The sequence below is a fragment of the Balaenoptera ricei genome, chromosome 8 (assembly GCF_028023285.1).
Source record: "Balaenoptera ricei isolate mBalRic1 chromosome 8, mBalRic1.hap2, whole genome shotgun sequence".
Lineage (NCBI taxonomy): Eukaryota > Metazoa > Chordata > Mammalia > Artiodactyla > Balaenopteridae > Balaenoptera > Balaenoptera ricei.
Window position 1 is genome coordinate 15875524 of NC_082646.1, and position 21437 is coordinate 15896960.

At 46.5% G+C, this 21437-nt stretch overlaps 1 long non-coding RNA gene across 6 annotated transcripts in view; it reads left to right on the forward strand.

The window, feature by feature from the left end:
- LOC132370397 (uncharacterized) overlaps positions 1–21437 on the forward strand; it is a 283270-nt gene that overhangs the window by 223114 nt on the left and 38719 nt on the right. For 5 of the 6 annotated variants that reach the window (XR_009504557.1, XR_009504555.1, XR_009504558.1 and 2 more), the window contains one exon: positions 4522–4586. The exons of the other annotated variant lie outside the window; for it this stretch is intronic. This is a non-coding gene — a long non-coding RNA (uncharacterized LOC132370397). The remainder of the gene's footprint in view (positions 1–4521; positions 4587–21437) is intronic. 6 annotated transcript variants of the gene reach the window in all.

Sequence of the window (21437 nt, forward strand, 5' to 3'; positions counted from 1 at the left end):
AAAATATATTTCTTTAATACCCAGCATTTGCCAGGCTTTGTTAGATACTAAGAATTTATTGTAAACAAGGGCCAGGTCAGCACAGGCAAAAAAGATGCCTCCTGGCAACCCAGAAGCCAAGCTGAGTCGCAGGAACCTAGCGCTGAGGGCAGGAGAGACTGGGACCACCCAGGAATGAAGGAGGGACAACTGCGGTTCTAGGTGAGGGTCGGTATCTGCAGAGGCAGGGGAGCAGTACCTCTTAGAAAGACCTTTCAGACTGATGCTCTAATTTCCTACCCTTTGTTGCCCTCTGAGCCTCCCCAGTTAGCCAGAATTCCAGTGGTCTCTTTGGCAATAGTTTTTACCTTGGATTGTAACTGGTGGCTAAGTGTCTATGCACTGGGCTGTGGTTGCCTGGGGCCATTGGTGGAAGGGCCACGCCAGGGATGCCAACAGGACAGTAGGGGCCGGAGGCTGTGAGCCAGGAGCCGGGTTTGGATGGGAGAAGTCCTCCACCTGCTCTAAACTGTGGGTGGGGGTCTTGACCTGTAGGCATGAGGGACATGGGAAACACAAGTTCTTCTGTGTCGTCACAGAAACATAAACGTAATTGGCTGCATGTACAGCCTACTTTAGAGCTGATAAAACATTTCATAGAAGGGATCAAATGCAAATCTCTAACAATCCTGCAAAGCAGGCGGGACAGGCATCAATGTCCCCATTTCATAGATGTGGCTCAGAGAGGGTAAGCAATCCACTTCCGTCACACAGCTAGTGTGTGACCTGGGAAAGCTACCTGAACAGGTCGCAGAGACACAGAGGCCTGAGCAGAATAGATAAGGAGGGTCTGCAAGATCCAGACCAGTGTGACCTGGGAAACTGGGACCAAGCTCTATTCTCTTTCTAGTACAACCAGTGATGCCAGTTCTTGATGGAGCTGTTCCTGACGGCTGAGGGGACACACATGGGCCAGTAAATTAGCCAGAGTCTGGGGGCTTGTATTAGTTTCCAAAGGCTGCCGTAACAAATACGACAAACTGGGTGGCTTAAAACAATAAAAGTGTATTCATTCATAGTTTTGGAGGCCGGAAGTTGGAAATCCACATGTCAGCAACGTCGCTTCCTTCTGGGGGCTCTGAGGGAGACAGTTTAATGCCTGTCTCCGGCTCTGGTGGTTGCTGGCAATTCTCGTTCTTGGGCTTCTGGCAGCATCACTCCAGCCTCTGCCTCTTGTCACGTCAAATTCTCCCTGGTGTGCCTGTGTCCAAACTTCCCTCTTCTTATAAGGACACCAGTCACTGGATTAGGGCAGGTCTCCTCTAATCCTGTATGACCTCATCTTAATCTGCAAAGACCCTACTTTTATTTATTTTATTTATTTATTTTTTTAGGCTGCACCGCGCAGCATGTGGGATCTTAGTTCCCCGACCAGGGATTGAACTTGTGCCCCCTGCATTGGGAGCACAGAGTCTTAACCACTGGACCGCCAGGGAAGTGCCAAGACCCTACTTTTATATAAGGTCCTGTTTGCAGAGTGGACACGGATTATGGGGGGACACTATTCAACCCGGTACAGGGCTCACTCATTAGGGCTGACCTTGTGAGAAGGATCTGTTCGTTAGGAGCAGGGTGATGGCCTGCTGAGACTGGCCTGAGGGGGTCCAGGTTTGATTTGGCCACTGGGGCTCCTGCTACTCCTCTGTCCAGGTAAGAGAAGAAAATTGTCTTCCCCGCCCCCCAACACCTGTCCACCCTCAGCTCTGTCCTCCTGCCCTTTGTTGCCCTCTTGACAGTCCCAACGTCTATCCGCAAACATGGATATGCTAGGATGGTTGATAACGTAATTGCTATAGAACAGCTATGATTTATTGAGCACTTACTATGTGCCAAGTGCCATACAAAGAGCTTTACATGCGTTATTTCATTTAACTCTCTCAATAACCGTGTGAATATAAGACCCATTTTTACCCTCGTTTGACACTTGAAGAACCAGAGGCTTTGGAAGGCCAAGTACTGTGTCTGAGGTCACAGATGTAATAAGTGGTGTGAATAGGATTCTAGCCCAGCCTATGTTGGAACTGGGGGCCTAAGTCACTAGATACTCCTGACTCCTTTCCTCCATCCTTGGCTATTCCATGGAGGGCAACCTGGGAGAACTATGGGGACCCCAGAATGGAAAGGCTGGGGAACAGGAAAGTTCTAAAAGGGGCATAAAAGGGGAATGGGGTTGCGGGGGAGGGTGGAGATTTTTCCATGCCAAATGCTTTGAGATGCTTTGGGCTATTTCCAGCCAACCAAGGTGGCATCTTCTTTTTCCCCTTCCTCTGGGACTGATGGGAAACAGTGAGAAGAGGAAATGAGGCCTCTAGCTCCCTGCTGTTTCTGTGAGGCCTAGAGTGGTTCCCCACCCTGTTTGCAAGGCCATAAATAATCGAGATGTATTACTCAGGGATTGCCATGGTAACATCTTCAGGTTACCAGGGATGCAAGATCCAAACAAAAGTATTCGATTAAATATTGCCGGCCACTAGAGGAATCCAGCCATGTAGCCGTGGGAAGTGGGGAAGGGGAGGGGCAAGGAAGTCTCATTGCTTCTTTCTCTTTTTGTCCTCAGCTTCCTCCTCAGAGAATGATGGCTCTGCTGGGAGGACCCTCTCCCCCTTCTCTTGTTCCTGGGCTTTTTCCCTGCTCTTAAGATAGAGGGTTCCCACCTACAACCCATATCTCTAACATACAACCAGCATCCTGAAGTCAGCTCTGAAACAGATGCCCCGGCTCTCCCAATGAACACACCCTCTTCTAATTGGTTTAGAATTGAGTTGGATACCCAACTAAAAATCATTCCCACACGCATCATCCTTTTAAATGGAATCAGCAGGCCTGTAAGTTGGGTTTCCCCAGACACCAGGTGCATGATACAGGCATGGAATTATGGCAGCTGCAGAGAGCAGAAATCAGGGCTGGGAAGAGAGAGTCCTGTTCTGGGGGCTGGAGAGAGCTGCTCAGTGGGGACATCCTTCCTGAAAGCCTGGCCTGGGTAGGACTCTCCATTCCTGGAGCTGCACAACCACTATAAATATGTTTCTGTTAACCAAGTGGTGTTTGTTCAACATAAACTCGCTCTGCCCTCCAGGGTAGTCCCGGAAAGTGCCGAGTTAAGCAGAGTTTAAGGAGGTGTAATTTAAAGTCGTGTTGGTGGGCCTCCCAGGCTGAGGATGAATCTCTCTCACAGCCTTGTTGCCTTCTCTGTGGCTCCACCTCTAAGAGGTAGAGCTGGAAAGACCTCAGAGATTGTCTAGTTCAAGGCCTGCATTTCAGACAAGGGAACTGAGATGGGAGGTGAGATGTTTTACCCCAAACCACCCAGCTAGGAAGTGGCTCCACTCTTTCTATAACCCAGTTTCCTGACCGAATGCCTCTACCCCTAGCTAAGGCCCCAGCCCTGGATGGGACTCCTGGGGTCTGCACACAATCTGAGAATCTGGAGAGGAGAGAGGGGGTGGCAGGGAAGCCGAGACACGGAGGCAGCCTCCGGGCTTATTGGTGACCCACCCAGTCTGGGGGATACCCTGAGCCTTGACCTAGCCCCACGGGCCTTGTAAACAAAGCCCTCCTGCTCTCAGATACCTCCAGCTGATCAATATGTCTTCCTTGGGCAGGCTGGGCCTTGTAGACAACTAATGAGCTATCCCACTAAAAGAGCAAGTGTTCTCTCATCTGGGGCCACTGTCTCACCCAAGTATAAGCAACTTTGCCAGGGGGTGGACGTGGGGTCAGGGAGCTTGGTTTCGGGCCGGATCATGGCCACCTCCTCAAGCACCTGTGCGCTCCCACCCAACCTCGAGTTGGCATCTCATACATTGTTTATGAAGCATTTGTCTGAGCTCAAGGGGAGCCGGGGAAATCAGTGAGACTAATAAATAAAAATTCCAGGCGGCAGGAATGCAGGGGCCTGGAGGGAGCGTAGCAGGGGTTGTTTACCTTGGGGGCATATTTTATCACAGTGCCATCTCCTCTCTCACCCCTGTTCCCTCCTCTCCCCTCTCTCCTGATGTGGCTGCGATGAGAGTTTATATTATCCAGCATACCCGTTTGTAAGTCTATGTACAACCCTGGTGTCGTTGGTTTGCGTGAGAGAGAGATGGCCCATCCCCATATTAGTTAAATTGGAAATAAATTGGTTGTTAAATAAAAGCCCTCTGTGGGATGTGACACTGATGAATGAGGGATGGCTGCACCTGGGGAAGGGAGGGGTGGCTTTCTGGATTGAGACCGTAGAGCTGAATTGCCCAAGTTAATTGCCCCAGGAAACTTGGGCGGGAGCCTGGGATGGTCCAGGGACAGAGAACGGCTGAGCAGGGTTGGAGCGTAAGGCGGGTGGGCGCTGTAGGACATGCTTGGCAGGAAATCCAGGGTGGAGGACTTGAGTATCCCCTAGACCTGTATTTTCTTTTCTCATGGCATACAAAGTACTTTTATATAACTTATGCCTCTGATTTTATAGCTTTGTGACTTTTTTTTTTTTTTTTTGCTTGACAGATACAGAAACTCTAGTGAAATGATTTGCCCATGGTCATTGTCAAATGAAAACAAATCCGGACTTGGTAAGGAGAGATATGAGTCTTTCGAAAGGATGATTATGAGGCAGGGAAAGGAACTACTGCAGTAGGGAGGATGATCTGTCCTTGAGATCTGCAAGCGCCACAAAAGTGGGGCAAACGGGGGTTCTTTTATAGAGAGCAGTAAACAAGCTAAGAAGAGCCAGGTGTGGGGAGGGGGATGACAGGGGATGTGAGGGGACAGTAGACCAGGGAGCGGCTCACCCTGAGGCCAGCTGGTCCTCAGGAGGGGCTGTCTCAGGAAGACAGGGCCCAAGTTCAGGGCCTGGTGGAAAGAGAGAGGCAGAACCAAAACTTGGTTAAGCAGCATTTAGTTCTGATTGATCAGTGGCAATGAGCAGTTCAGCTAATCAATTATGGATCAAAGAAAGGGAATTTGGAGGGTCTGTGTCTGGCCTTGTCATAGGGAAACAAAGGGGGACGTCTGTGAATCTTTTCTAAGTCATGTGGGTAAGGGGGAGTTTTTGCAGCATGCTGTTTTCTGGAACACAGAGGATGGGGGATTTTTTAGCCCGCACTGTTTTCCAGGCTCACAGGCTCAGGTAAAATCCAACATTGTCATCACACAGTTACACATTGTAGGGTTAGGACTGGAATCCAGGACCCTGGACTCCCAGACCACTGATGTCACTCCATTTCTCCATCCTCTTCCTTCTTTCTTAGCTGATCAGTCTGATATTTTTCTCTTCATCTTCCTCTTATTAAAACCTGCTGTGAAGAATAAAGAAGCTCGTGACAGCTTAACCCTTCCCAGGGATGTTTCTGTTCGACTACGGATCAGAGCTTTAATTCTGGAAGCTGAAGAGGAGAGTCCTTTCCAGGATTAAACTGTTTTGACATCTATTTTCTTTTTTTAAAAAATTATTTATTTATTTATTTTTGGCTGTGTTGGGTCTTCGTTTCTGTGCGAGGGCTTTCTCCAGTTGCGGTGAGTGGGGGCCGTGCTCTTCATCGCGGTGCACGGGCCTCTCACTGTCGCGGCCTCTCCCGTTGCGGAGCACAGGCTCCAGATGCGCAGGCACAGTAGTTGTGGCTCACGGGCTTAGTTGCTCCGCGGCATGTGGGATCTTCCCAGACCAGGGCTCGAACCCGTGTCCCCTGCATTGGCAGGCAGATTCTCAACCACTGCGCCACCAGGGAAGCCCTGACATCTATTTTCTTTCATCGGAATCATAGGGTCACTTCTGCCTGCACCTGGGAGGGATAATAGATCAGAGTAGATGGTAGATCATAAGGAGTTGGTTGATAACAGGTCATTGAATCAAAGAACCTCAGAGCTGGAAGGAAACTTAGAATATCTGGCACAATCCCCCATTATACAGATGAGAAAAGTGAGGACCAAGTAGGAGAAGGGACAGTAGCTAGACCTGATCATAAATGAGGATCTCCCTAACTGTTCATGTTATAAGAGAGAATGGGCGGGCGGGCACACAACTCTTCCTGGGCTCTTCTCCATCAGCATCAAGTCCTCCTCTTCCTGGCACCCTGCCTCACTCCCCGGGTTGCGAATGGACCAGTGGTTATCAAACTATTGTATGAATAACTATCGCTAGGTTATGCTCAGTGTAGAAAGCTGCAACTCCACTAATCTCCTGGGTTTATGTAGGACCGGAGCCCAGGACTCTGCATTTGACAAAGATTCTGAGAACCACATTTGGGGAACATGGGTAGGGGCCATGGGAGTGGTCTAGGTCTAGAAGGTGGATGGATAGAATGACCCCCAGGAGGCTCTGCCAGCCCGAGCCATCAGTGATCCCAGTTTGCAGGTAGGGTGGGGTTGGGAGTGACCTTTATTTCTCACCTCCAGGAGTTGTTGATGGGAAGGGTAGCCTCCTTCCCTCTCTCCTTATTTCTTCCTCAGCCATCATAAAGGCAGAGCCTGGGGGAGGGGAGGTGTTCTTTAGGGGGATTAAAGACTCTTCCTTGAAAGGAAACAAATTCCTTACTAATTATGCAATTATTTTATTATGCAGCCTTGATGAAAAAAATGCATACACCACTCAAAGCCTAAAAAGAAGGCTGTAGCCAGGACTTATCCAATTTAATAAATCCTCTCTAGCCTGTAATTATTTTCCGTATTCTTTTTAATACAGGTCTGTAGGAGGGTGGGGGACCGTCTCCGCTTGGCTGTGGGACTTGGGGGGACAGGTCTTCCCCTTCCCACCCGCCACCCCACCTCAGCTGCCCTCTCCAAGCGGCTTCCGGGGCACATACACCAGTGTTCTACACCCACCTCACCCTCCTCCTTCAACCTGTCTTATTCCCAGGAGAAGGGGTGTGAGAAGGAGAAGCTGGGGGCCAGAGGAAAGGAGAAGGACAGGCTTTAAAGACAGGCTTCTAGAATCTGTCTCTTTTAGTTGAATTTTGGCTTTGGAGCTCCCCCCGTAGCAATGCCTCATCTTCCAGCTGTGAACCTGACCTGCCCTGAATTTTATTCTATTCCCTCAGCCTTCCTTCCAACCAGCAGTCATAGCCCCATTCCCCAAACAGTTGGATGATAAAACGTGGACGTCTTGCCCCTTCAAAGTTACAGACTTTGAGTCAGATGCGTTTGGGCTCAAAGTTTGGCTGAGCTAAGTACTGGCTTGTGCTTAAGCTGAGTCTCAGTTTCTTTATCTGTAACGTGGAGATATTAATACCTTCCTCATCAGGGATGTTGTGAAATCAAAAGGGCTCATGGACCTCAAGGATGTAGCACAGTGCTTGACACAGCTGGTGTCTATCGAAGCAAGTTTCTTTCCGCACCCCTGCCCCATCCCACCTCCTTCAAGCCTTACAATGAACATTTGCAGGTGGCATTCATAATGGTGGGGGAGACACTGGGGCAGCAGAGACTTTCTTGGCTCCCCTGAATTTTTCTCACTTACTTTGTCCCCCGCCCCATAGTCTTGTGATGATGGGGCTCTAAGGAGGGCTTGGACTCCAGTGGGTGGGGTGGGTTGAAGTCTGGGGATCAAGAAGTTCCTGGAGAATCTTGTTTCTCTGTCCCTAAAAGAAGGGCTGGGCCAGGAGGAGCTCTCCGCTTGATGCCTTCTCCCCCACCATCGCCATGGCGACTGCCTACAGCCTGAATTTCACAGCATCCTGACGGAGGCAAAGCCAACCAGGCAGAATGCTGTCATGCCTGGATCCTGCTGGCCCTGTACCTTCCTGTCACAGGGTGATGGGTCAGGGTGAGAAACTGCTGGAGCCCCACCATAGCCCCTGGATCTCTGCCTGCCTCTCCATATCCGTTCTTTCGCTGCACGCTGGCCTGAGTCTGCATGCTAACTGGCATCACCTCTAGGTGCCACCTTGCCACGGGGTCCCAGCCAGGCCGCCTGGACTTTAAAGTCAGATGGACTCTATTAGAAGCCTATTTCTAGTGTTCACTAGTGGTGTCACCTGGGGTTAGAGTTACATAAACTTCCTAGACCTCAGTTTCTTCATCTGTAAGACATGCATACCATCAATAATAGAATCCACCTCCTGGGATTCTATTAGCCTCTATTGTTGTGAAGCTCATGTAAGGTGATGTATAGGAAAGGGTTTTGTTAAATTAAAAGCACTGAACACACATGGGGGGTTGGTGGCACCAGGCAAGCCCTGTTCGAGCATCTATTACAGGTCCATTTTTGTTTTTAAACCCTGAACACACATTATTTCATTGGATTCAAAACACTGTGAGGTAGGGCTTAATTCCTTCATTATCCCCATGAGGAAATGGAGGCTTAGAGAAGCTGAATCAATTGCCTGAGCTCACCTAGCAAGAAAGAGCCCGAACTTGAACTGTTATCAACTTGTTCTCTGTAACAACCTGTAAGAGATCACTGTTCTTATTGATATAGATTCAAAAGGAAGTTTTTATTGAGCATCTCCTTATCGGGGGCTGTAGGGAACGCTAGAGCAGTACATGACAGGGTCTTCCTTGACCTCAAGGAGCTTACATTCCATGACAAGTGAACCCCCATGACAAAAGCCTTGTACGGAGACATGCAGCCTGAGTTCAAAGTGGGCCTGTTCTTCCTGGGTTGGAGTCTTTAAAGAAGCCTTCATGGAGGGTGGGGAGCTTGGGCTCGGCTTGAAAAGAATGGGTAGGGTTTGAAGAAGCAGAGAATGTGGGTGGGCAATCCTAGTGGGGACTTGGACCATCTGGCGAGAGCCCTAGAAATGTGCTGAATGGTGGGGGAGGGGAGGAGGGGTTAAAAATTGGCCATGAATTATTTTCCACACGGATCTGTAGAGAGTTGGCTATTACTTGCATGAATCAGTTCAGTAGCAGGTGCAAATGTGTACCCCAGTGTACTCAGACGTGCACCCCAATGGCCCCAGGTTGCCTCAGAGTCGTCTTGTTTTCTTTGGAAGCCTGCAGCAGAGTAGGAACGAAATCGCCTGCTGCTGTGTCTCTGCTTCTTCTCTTTGGAGCAGCCCACCCAGTGGCTCGCTCTTCAAACGTCAGGCTCAGCTTGATCAAATTTGACATCCTCCACCGCTGGTGTCAGAGGAGGTGACATGTGTTCTGCTGGGTCCTGGCCCACGAAGCTGGAGTCCCCAGGGCTCTCAGAGCAGGCTTCGGGCCTGGCTTCTTCCCCGCCATCGGAAGCCCCGTGGTGGGGGGAGCAGAGTCAGGCTCGGATGTTGCTGGTGAAACAACAATGGATTTGGATAATTTCAGGACCAGGCTGGGGGTGAGGGTGAAGATAATATGGGCAAGCTGCGGGTAGCCAGGAGCGGGGCATGGGGGGGGGGTGGTGCGTGTCCTGCACACGTGCGTGCACAGGGTACATGCTGGAGGAGACTGGGCGGTCTGAAAGCAGATCTCCAGACCCTCTGCTCCTTCCTTTGCACCCATGTCTATGCCAGGCCAAGGATCCTCAGGAGGGGAATTCTGCCTCTTCACTTGAATACTTTGTGTCATCTCCTAACAGGGCATCAATGCATCCTGAGCTAGGTCTATCAGCTGTGTGTAAGGAAGTCCTGAGTGTAGAGTAGGTACTGTTTGGCAAGTTCCATAATCACAACCTGGTCACTTAATTTGGTGTGGCTCAGATGACCACATTAATCAGGTTGGCCGACTTATTCCTTATGCCTTGAACTTCGGGCTACCTGGTCCCCATGCCCTTCTAGGCTCCTGGACGAGTGCCCTTTCAGATCACTCTCCTTTCTTTGGCCATCTCCTTGAAGCCTTGGCTTTTGATGGTCCCTGATTTCCATTCTAGGCTCTCCGATCAAGTGTCCTTGCCCACTGTGGCCCCTGCACACAAGCACACTCTAGGATTACTGCCTCTCTCCTTCCTTTCCCACTCCTGCATTTAGAGCCTTTGTCTTGGTTGAGGGGTTTTTCTCTCTTTCCCCTCCCTCTACCGCCTTCTTGAACGTGTCCCCCTTTCTTTTCTCCCACTGGCCATTTGTCCAGTCCTTCTCCCTCATTTTGGTGGCTCAGCAAGGCCTTTCTGCCTTCTCTAGACTCTGAAACTTTGTCTAGGCTATCTTACTCCCCAAGGCCCCCCCCCCCCTTTAAGTTTTCTTTATCTGGGGTCTCCATAAGAGAGCTCCTCTTGGAGACAGCTAGATTGATAAGCTAATCCCTTCCAGAATGTGAATATGTTACGCCAGTGGTAACATACTTATAATTTGGCATGGCCCTTCTAAAGCTGAGACTTAAACCGTGAATTGGTGAGCACTCCAGCCAAAATTTTAAAGCCATAAATTGCGACTCTTGGGAAGGACATGTCTCTGAAACAACTCATATTTCAGGTGGTCTTAACCTCAGAGAAGTTTCTAGATTAGGTCTACCATCTTGGTGGCTCTGTTTCTCCTTTTGTCACTGAACTTTGGACTAGAACTAGGGTGCAGCCTCTAGGAACCAAGGGGTGTGGCCTGCATTGTTCACACCCACCTTCCCAAGGAGTAGCCAGAACTCCTGGCACATCCAGTTGTCCTTCAGTTTCCTTTCTCTTTACCAATCACCATCTTGGATGCTCCTGGCAGGGAGAAGGGATGGCTCATCAAACACCTAGGGTTGGATTCATAGACCTCTCTAAACCTCCAAGGGTACAGGGGTCCTCCACCTTTTCTTTCTATGCTCCCATCCATCCATCTTTCTGTGAGCCCCACCATGGTAGAAACCAAAGCCCCACCCCTCCTTTTCCGAGAAGACCATTTGTGTGTTTACAGGTATTCTGTTATTACAGTTATCACTTCCAGTAAATTTTAAAGACATTATAAAATGCAAGAGTATTGTTGGGAGCCTATTTTATGGCTATGGCTTTAAAACAAACAAAAATAGTAATTCCATTAGTAGTTGAAAAATCATAGGAGTACTGTATTTGTTTTTAAATTTTATTTTTATTTATTTTTTATTTTTGGCTGCTTTTGGGTCTTCATTGCTGCACGCGGGCTTTTCTCTGGTTGCGACGAGCAGGGGCTACTCTTCGTTGTAGTGTGCAGGCTTCTCATTGCAGTGGCTTCTCTTGTTGTGGAGCACAGGCTCTAGGCGTGTGGGCTTCAGTAGTTGTGGCATGCGGGCTCAGTAGTTGTGGCTCGTGGGCTCTAGAGCGCAGGCTCAATAGTTGTGGCGCACGGGCTTAGTTGTTCCGCGGCATGTGGGATCTTCCCGGACCAGGGCTCGAACCCGTGTCTCCTGCATTGGCAGGTGGATTCTTAACCACTGTGCCACCAGGGAAGCCCAGGAGTACTGTAGTGTTGAGGATAAATTTGCTGCTACGGTAACTGTGTGCCACAAAGATAATAAACCCAATTGAAGAGTGGTTGTTGGCAGGTGGGATAGACAGGAGACAACACGTTACACTTGCAGGGCCACCTGGGAACCGAGGTGGAGGATGTTTCAGTGTTCTAAGGACTGTGTGTGCTTCCCTGTACACGGGGAGTGCTGCGGGGGGAGGGACTGAAACCAGACAGATCTGGGTTGAAATCCCTGCTCTGCCCATTTCTAGCTGTGGAAAGTGAAGCAGTTCATGCAGCCTCACCAATAAAATGGGGATAATTCTAACAGGTTGCAAAGGTTCAACGTGACACAAGATGTACAGGTTCTCGTAAATTGCTCAACTATAAATTCCATGAAGATGTCCATCTTTTTCTCCACTTTATCCCTTGTGCTGCCTCTGTGCCTCGCTTGTAATAGGTTTCTGATTGTAGCTATTGTTGTTCCATCACTGGTAGGTAATCAAAAGCCTTTGATCTAGTTAATCCCCCTGCCTCCTCCTCTGCCTCAACCAGCAACCCATCCCTCCCAATCCAGTGCCCTAGAGTCTACAGGATAGCCAGTAGAGATCTACAGGGTAACCAGTTAGGAAATCAAAAGAAGGCTTGAATAACAAAACCTAAAGGGCTTTCCTACCAACCCATGAGATTGATGAGCTATGAGTATGTATATTTTAACCTTTTGGCAAAACATTTCTGAAGCAAATTACAATACTTGATTTAATAGCGAGACTCCCAGACACAAGGTATGTCTCCGATAGACCAGAGATTTGTTGCTTGATTTATAGGAAATAGTTTTGGTATAAATGTTTATTACAGTCAAGTTCTCTTTAAAGGTGATATATGGCATTATTCCACATTAGCATGAAAAGTGGTGTCTCCGGATCTCCCAGATTGCTCCGGGTCACAGCTTCACATCTTCTATGCCTGGGAACCCTGCCCTCCACCATCTAGGTCTGCAGTACCTAGGGTGCTTTATCAACTTTATGTCTCAATTGTCACATCTGCACAGCTCCCGTCAAGCATTAAAAGTTCTCGGTTTGCACTTTTTGGCATTGTAGATGACCTTCTGCTTTTTGGATTGTTAATTCTATTTCTCGGAGAGAGCTGAGCACGTGTAGCCAACCAGGGAACCTCAGTTTCTCCACCTGTAAAATGAGAAACGAAGGTAGCATGATCTCTGCCTCTACTTGGCCTCTTAAAAACAGGTTTCCTGCTCTATCTTCCTCTCTATCTCCAGGGCTGTGCATAATATCTGACTTTTGGCCATGTTCCCTCATCAACTTTGGATGGAAGGAATGAGTGAATGGGAGATTGGGGGTAATAAAGATCTGTATAACATGTTTTCTAGACATTCAGAGAAGAGGATTCTATTAAATCTCAATGAAATCTCTTTTCCTCTTCCTTTCCCTTACTGGGCCCCCTTGCCTTCAGATATGCCCAACTGATTTAGCTTCTAAACCCTGACGCTGCTGTGAGCTTCCAGCTCCTGCCCCACACCTCCCCAGGCCGTCCCTCATTGTCTGCTTTTGAACCCCATCCCTTGTGCATGGAATTGGCAAACACTATATAATTATATTGGAAATCACAGGTTCCCAGAGACTGGGGAATAATTATGCTTAATAGGAATAAAATGAATTCCCAGTTGCCCTCTTTGGGGTGGATGGCAGTCCGACCCTATATTTACCTTGTAATGATATTGCAATTACCATCTAATAATTACCCTACTGGCTGGCACTTGCCCAGCCATTAATTGGTTAATGGTCATCATGCCATGCAGGGAATTGAAGAATATGCTTGTTCCTTAATTTCCATAACTTAAAAATCTTCAGCAGGATGGGGGAGGCTCTTAGGAGACAGTCACGTGGGGAAGTGGATGGAACAGTGCCGCCTGCCAAAGGATCAGGGTTCTTAGCTGAGGGTCTTTTCCCCGGGAAGGCAAATCCAGCCCTCCTGGGAGTGCTGGCAAGGTGGAAAATACACAGGAGAGAAGTCCACTGAGGTCAGGATGACTCTCCTCATGCCCATCCTTATGGCAGTGAAAGGACCAGAGATGTTGGGGTGAGTAATAATTACAGACCAAATTAATCCAATCGCGCCCCTTAAACCTTAATTAAATCATTTATTCATCCAGTCTGTTTATTGAGCACACGCACAGAGCAGTGCACCTCCAGCTCCCTTGGTGCACATCGATCTTGCTCTTCTCTGAACCTCTCCCTCGAGACTTTACTTGCTAACTCTGTCTTGTGTGGTCTCCTCATGGTTCCCAGAGTCTGTCTTGCCTCGAGAAGCAGATCAGGAGCTTTCTTAGGGCAACATTTGTATAAACAACCCTTTATATTCTATTTATGACAAGTCCAGAGCAGGCACTTAAGATACATGTTAAATGCATAATAGATGATTATGGAGAGGAAAAATGCCTGAGTTCTGGGGTCAGCGAGACCTGGGTTCAAGTCCCAGCTTTGTTTTTAATTAGTTGTAAGACCTGGGACAAATCCCTTGCCTTCTCTAAGACCCCCAAAATGGGAATAATAATGATTAGTACACAGTGCTTGTCACACAGTACATAGTTGACACGAAAATGGTTCTTAATATTATAATATGTACTATTTATTATATTTGCTTATTGATGTGTATCATTGTATATACATATGAAGGTATATATTTGGAAATTATATGCATGGATATATATGTGTATATGTATATGTATATATATATATCCATCCATATATGTATAGATGGATATATATATACACACACACATATACATACGTATATATGTATATGTGTATATATATATGTATATAAACAGGGTTGGCATTTTGCTCTCTTCTTTTTCATGGGAGCAGAGGTAATGGGCATTGGAGTCCTGAGTAACTGTGAATATGCTTTGTGGTTAGTTTTTCTCTGACCTGTGAATGGATCAATACTCAGCCTCAATCTAGAGAATGTTGGAGATCCTTCAAATCCCACTGAGGGAAAATTATACTGAAGGTGCTGTGCAATACAACTTTCACACGTTATTCCGTTTAATCCTCATATTAACTCTGCAAGGGGAAGAAATATTGTGAAAGACAGAATGCACTGGATAATTAAGGAGATGATTTTATTATGACAGTTTGCAATGGGGAAAATGCTCATTAATGAGGAGTGTCTCAAAGAAATGGAAGGAGGGCTAAGGTTTTATGCGGGCAGGTAAACAAGGAGCCATCAGCAAATCTTATGCGAGTCATGAGGAAGGATGTAAGTGGGTCTTATCTCAGAATTAGAAGAGCAGGGTGGTCCTTTGAGGCTAGTCATGTCTAGGAACACAAAAGGGTGGTGGGATTTCTCAACCTTAGGGAGCACAGGGCTCAGATCAAGTTCAACGTTGTCAATATCATCTTGATGTTTGTAGTTGAGTAAACTAAAGATAATAGGAGAGGTTAAGAAACTTGTCCAACATTTCATCACAAGTTTGAAGTAGAGCAGTCTCAGAATCCCAGCCTGTCTGGCCCCAAATTTGCCATCTTGTTGCGGTTGCAATGGCCTTTTCTTCATTCCCTGATTCATTCAATAAATACTCGTTAATACACTACTATGTGCCAGGAACTGTTCTAGGTGCTGGGAAACTTCAATGAAGAGATACCAAGGGCCTCAACTTTTTGGAAGTTACATTTCAATGGGGTAGAGAGACATTGAACAACTTAATGAGTAAATAAAGAAGCTGATGGGGATTTAATGTGAGATGGGGATTAAGTGCTACAGAGGAAATAAAATGGGGTGATGTGATGGAGAGTGACTTGAAGTGGAAAGTCTTCTCTGAGGGGTAGCACCTGAGAAGGAACCTACCGTGCCCACAGCTCAGGGACGTGGCTGTGAGAGGAGAACATTCCAGGAAGCGAGAACACCAAGTGCAAAGGCCTCGTGGGAATGAGCTTGGTTTCTCTGGGGAGCAAGCAGAAGCCCTTGAGCAAAGGTGAATGATGGGGGAGAAGTGTAGACTGAGGTCAGAAGTTTAGGAAAGAACCAGATCAGAAGGGACCTTGGAGGTCCTGATGAAGTGTTTGGATTTTATTTGAAGTACAATGGAGGAAGCCATCAGCAAGTGACAGAAACCACTGGACAGTATCAGGAGGACGTTCAGATTGTGCACATCAGTGAAAGGCCAGGAAAGGGTACCCCTGGCCCTCCTACAGTTGGGCTAGCCTGTCAATCATGTGCCATCCCTGCCCCTGGGCATGAACCTACTCACTGTGAGGATGGAAAACACAGTTATCTGCTGGCCCACAAACCTGTGATTGGCCTCCTGCAGCCGAGCCTTTGCCAGCTTTGCGGACCATCTGACTCTGTATCTCATTATGAAATGTCGAAGTGTGCTTACCTCTATCATTTACCCTCATTTTGCCCTCTGCGGTGGATAGGTCAGGAATATGACCCACCTCCTCCTTTACACATGTGGAATCATAGGGGTTACATGGTGGGCCCAAGATCCTGCAGCTAGTTAATGAAGGAACTTAAACTGGAAACCAGTTTGGTGACTAACTGGGTTGAGTATCCCCGCCCACCCCACCCCCACCTTGGTTACAGAGACTTCAGAACAGGCTTACTTACCCAAGAGTGTCCAAGTGAGTCCTAAAGTCATTTAAAATAATAAATGGAACTCCCCGCTGGCTGTTTGGTATTTAGTGGTCTTTCAGGCCACTACCTGTGAGCTATCAGCTGTGATCTACAGCCAGCATTATCTGCTATTAGCACTGCCCTCTATTAGCAACTATTATCACTTACCAACTATTAGCCACCATTAGCTACTATTATCACCTAGCTCCTATTATCCGTTATTAGCTACTCTTATCAACTACCCACTATTATCCACCATCAGCTTCTATTATCTTCAGCCATTATCCAGTATCTTCCATTTGTTATCTGTGATCTACTATCAGCTACTATCTATTATCTGCTATGTGCTACAATCTATCAGCTACTTTTTATTCTCTACTGTCTATAGTTACCTACCATCTAATAGCTACTATCTATTATTTCACAGCCATCAACTGTCACCTAGCTATCATTCTCTATCTGTGCTTGATATCTAAGCTCATACACAGTAATTAATAGCCATTAGCAATCTCAAACCAGAACTTTGCTCATAGATGTCCCTCTGGGGTGAGAGACCCATGTCTGCCATGTAAGTTTTGAGTGGCAGTATCCATGGTGGTTTCCTGTGTACTCACAGCCAGGATGCCATAGACCTTCTCTACCTCTCCCAGCATCCCCAGCTGTGCCTCTGTGAGACTCCTGGATACCACATCACAGACGGGGTCGGGGAGGTCTTTGATAGGAGGAGTCAAAGGTCTACTCGGGGGACTGGAAGAGAGACACAACTTCAATGACACATATTTGGTCTGACCAATTAAAACCTGCATGAGCTAGAATGTCTGCTCCCGTGGGACTAAGAATTCAGAAATATCCCCATGGATTAGATGGATCCAAATGGACTGACTTGCCTGTCCCTCATCCCCAAATGCACACATGACCCAGGTGTACCCAGACAGACATCAGAGACAGGCTGGGGAGCTGAGAGGCAGCAAAAAGGTGAGGATGCTGGTTGCAGAAGGTCAAGAAGAGCCAGGAGAAGGGCAAGGGGGCTGACGGCATGCAAGTAGATGGGGGGAGGACTTCTTCCTGGGAGGCCTGGGTGCTGCCTGACCACAGGGTGCCGTCTCAGGAGGCGGGTGGTTGTGTGGAAGGCCTGGATATGCAGTCCCGTTGTGCAAGTTAAAGTCCTTGCTCCAGCTACTAGTGGCGTGAGTGACCTTGAACGAGTCGTTTTAGTTTGGGGTATTCATGAAGGTAGCGTGCGCATATGAAACAGGTTGCCAGAAGAAACATTCCCAGGGACAGGGAGGGGGCAGAGTCCTGGCAGGCTCCCCAGGAGCTCATCAGCTCAGAGGGACCCCCCTCTGGAGGAGGGGAAGGCTGGGTAAAGATTCATCAAGTGTCACAGCTGGAATGGTCATTAGAGAGCGTCTAGAATGGGATCTTCCAAACTGTGGGTCTTGACCCTTTAGGGGAGTGAAATCAAACCAATTAATGGGCTGTGACCAGCATTAAAAAAAAATAGAAACAGAGTAAAATAGGAAAATAGTAGAGTGCATATACATATGCATGTATAGCATGGATAAGCTTTGCTTTGTGGAAAGAAAAATATTTACACGTGAACTGGGTTGTCAGAGAAAATGTTACTGTGAGTTGTGGTGACATAAGTTTGAAATTCATCAACCTGGTCCAATCGTTCAATGGGGAGATCAAGGCTCAGAGAGGTTGAGTGCTGAGCCAGGGCAAACATATACCATCACTAAAAAAAAGATGATGGCTAAGCCGGGGACAGGAACTTCCCCACCTGCGTCCCACCTCTCCAGGGGAAGGGGCTAACTGAGTGCTTTGAGTTCAGGACTCGCTCACTGAAACAGAGAAAGAAGAGGTCAAAGGAATGTCTAAACGACAAGTCAGAGATATCAGGACTGCTGTTCTAGTGACATGGAGGGTATTCTTGCATCCCGGGCAGCGCAGTGGTTTACCCGAGGCTCCAGACAAGAGTCCAGGCCCAGCCATGGCCCCAAGGGTATTTTTAGTCTAATAGAAGCCATGACCGGCCTTCGGGACCAGTTGTGGATTTGAGTCCGACAGACCTGGGGTTCAAATCCTGTACTGCCAATTATATAGCCTGGGTCAGACATGCCATGTTAAATTTGTAAGCCTCAGTTTCTCCATATGTAAGTGGAAATGGCTACCTCATGAGTGTTTTTCTTTTTTTTTAACAAGTATTTAAGAAAATAACCAAAAAGAAAGAGCTTGGCACTTGAATGTATTCAATAAATCCTTGCCCCTGCCACCTCCCCTGCACCTCTCCTCCCCCTACGAGTCCTTCTTGGTTCACAAAAGCTTCCATATTCATGATCTCATTGACTGTTTCAGCCAGCAAAGATAGTTCTTACACAAATAGGTCAGTAAAGTAAATACATTTAGTATTTACATTTATGCAGGCAAAGAGACCAATGTCCCTCACCAAGGCAGTGATGGCATACAGAGATCCCAGCAACAGACAGACTTAGAAGCCATACCTTCTTCCAGAAATTTCCAGTGTCCCTGAGGTCACTAGCAGTGTATGCCCTTGGGCCACCCTCTGAGACACTTTGAGGATGGGCAAAATGGAGGCCTGGTTTGGGGTAGCTGGGTCCCTCTTCCGTCTCCCCTGAACTTGGCTTAGATTAAAACCCCTGGCCAAGGCAGATCCACTTCCTTTCTTGTCCCATGAACCTAAGATGAATCTGGCTTGGAGGCCCATTGATGAGAGACATGATCCAAACCTGGAAGGACTTGATTGCTCTGGGGAAAAATATTGTTTTCTCCACAGTTTAAAAAAGTGCTTCTGTTATCTCCCTCAAGATAAATTTCAGCTATTTACTCACTATTTCCTCTATGAAAAAAGCATATGCATTCCCTGGGGGCGTCTTTCTTGCTTGATAACCTCATAACCAGATTGTAGACGCGTATACATCAAGATGCTTGTTATTGCACTTTCTTTCTCTCAGGTGTGAAGATAGATGGATGGGAATGGGCTTCATGTACTCAGAAGGCAGCCCAGGTCCTGCTTTTAGAACAGGCTAATTCCCACCCGAGTTCCCTGCCTGTTTGGAGGATGCTATTCATTACGCCGGCTGCAACCCCACATCCTGGCCCAGGAGCCCAGCCCTGGCCTTTCCTCCCTCTGCCCCCAGGGAACAGGCTGCAGACAGAGGTTCATATGGCTGTACCCAGAGGCTGGGGACCCTCTGGGTTGGCGTGGTTTTGTATAATTTGTCTTGTGCCTTCTGAATATGTTTGCACATGTCCTATTTTCTGGTTGGAAATCATGGGTACTGTAGCCAAACTTCCCTCTTGCCAAATTCACTCCCCAGTCTCACATCTCTCAGCGAGCACTCCCCAGAAAAGATGCCTTTCTCTCTCTGGGAAGATGATCTGACCAATCTTTCCAATGTTATAGGCTCCTGAAATAAAATCAAATTCTATATTTAGTCGGTACAACGAGGAGCCCAGCTAGTTCTCCATGGATGTGAGTTCTCAAAGCGCGCCCTGCCTTCAGGAAGCCCTCACTTGGCGGGGTTCAACAACTCTGCCATGCAGAGCTTTACTCCTTCTTCTCTTTCTCCTTAGCTTTATTGACTTATAATTTACATGCCATAAACTTCACTCGTTTTGAGTGTACAATTCAATGATTTTTAGTATATTTACAGAGTTGTGCTACTATCATCACAATCTAATTTTAGAACATTTTAATTACCCCATAAAAGAAAACCTATACTTTTAGCCATCACCTCCCAACCCCCAACCCCACTCCTCCCACCTCTAGGCAACCACTAATCTGCTTTCTGTTGTTATAGATTTGCTTACTCTGGATATTTCATTTAAATAGGATCATACAATATGTAGTCCTTTGTGACTGCCTTCTTTCATTTAGCATAATATTGTTGAGGTTCATCCATGTTGTAACATGTATAAGTTCTTTTTTCCTTAGTATTTATTATTATTATCCTTACTTATTTTGTTTATCCCTTCATCTGTTGATGAACATTTGGGTTATTTCCACTTTTTGGCTATTAAGGATAATGGGAGGGAGTAGAGAGAAGGGAACCCTCCTACACTGTTGGTGGGAATGTAAATTGGTGCAGCCACTATGCAGAACAGTATGAAGGTTCCCTAAAAAACTAAAAATAGAGTTACCATATGATTCAGCAATCCCACTCCTAGGCATATATCCAGAAAAGATGAAAACTCTAATTTGAAAAGATACATGCACCCCAGTGTTCATAGCAGCACTATTTACAATAGCCAAGACATGGAAACAACCTAAGTGTCCATCAACAGGTGAATGGATAAAGAAGATGTGGTATATATACATAGCAGAATATTACTCAGCCATAAAAAAGAATGAAATAATGCCATTTGCAGCAACATGGATGGACCTAGAGATTATCATACTAAGTGAAGTAAGTCAGAGAAAGATAAATATCATATGATATCACTTACATGTGGAATCTAAAAGAATGATACAAATGAACTTATTTACAAAACAGAAACAGACTCCCAGACATAGAAAACAAATTTAGGGTTACCAAAGGGGAAGGAGGGGTTAGGGATAAATTAGGAGCTGGGGATTAAAGATACACACTACTATATATAAAATAGATAAACAACCAGGACCTACTGTACAGCACAGGGAACTATATTCAATATCTTGTAATAACCTATAATGGAAAAGAATCTGAAAAAGAATATCTATATGTATATATATACACATATATATATCTGAATCACCTTGCTGTATACCTGAAACTAACACAACATTGTAAATCAACTATACTTCAATAAAAAAAAGAATAATGCTGTCACAGATATTCACATACAATCTTTGTGTGAGCATATGCCTTCATTTCACATGGGTAGATACTTAGGAGTGGGATTGCCATATATTTATATGCTGTATATTTACATTTATCATATACTCTATATAAAACATTTTAAGAAAATGCCAAGCTATTTCACACTGTTTTACATTCCCACCAGCAATGTATGGCTTTCCAGTTTCTCCACATCCTCTCCAAAACTTGTTATTGTATGTCTTTCTAATTATAGCCATCCTAGTGGGTGTAAAGTAGTATCTTACTATGGTACAGTTGGCCCTGTGTATCTGCTGGTTCCATATCTGTGGATACAGAAGGCTGACTGTACTATGCCATTTTATATAAGGGACTTGAGCATCCTCGGATTTTGGTATCCACAGGGGTTCTGGAACCAATCCCCCATGCGTACAGAGGGATGACTGTATTGATTTGCATTTCCCTAATTGCTAATGATGTTGAGCATTCTTTCTCGTACTTACTGACCATTCATGTATCTTTGGTGAAATGTCTATTTAAATCTTTTACCCATTTTTATATTGGATTATTAGTCTTAGTATTGAGCTGGAGTAATTCTTTGTGTATTCCGGTGTATTAGTTTTATTTTGCTGCTGTAAAAATTACCACAAATTTAGTGACTTAAAACAACAGAAATTTATCATTTAATACTTCCATAGGTCAGAAGTTTGACACA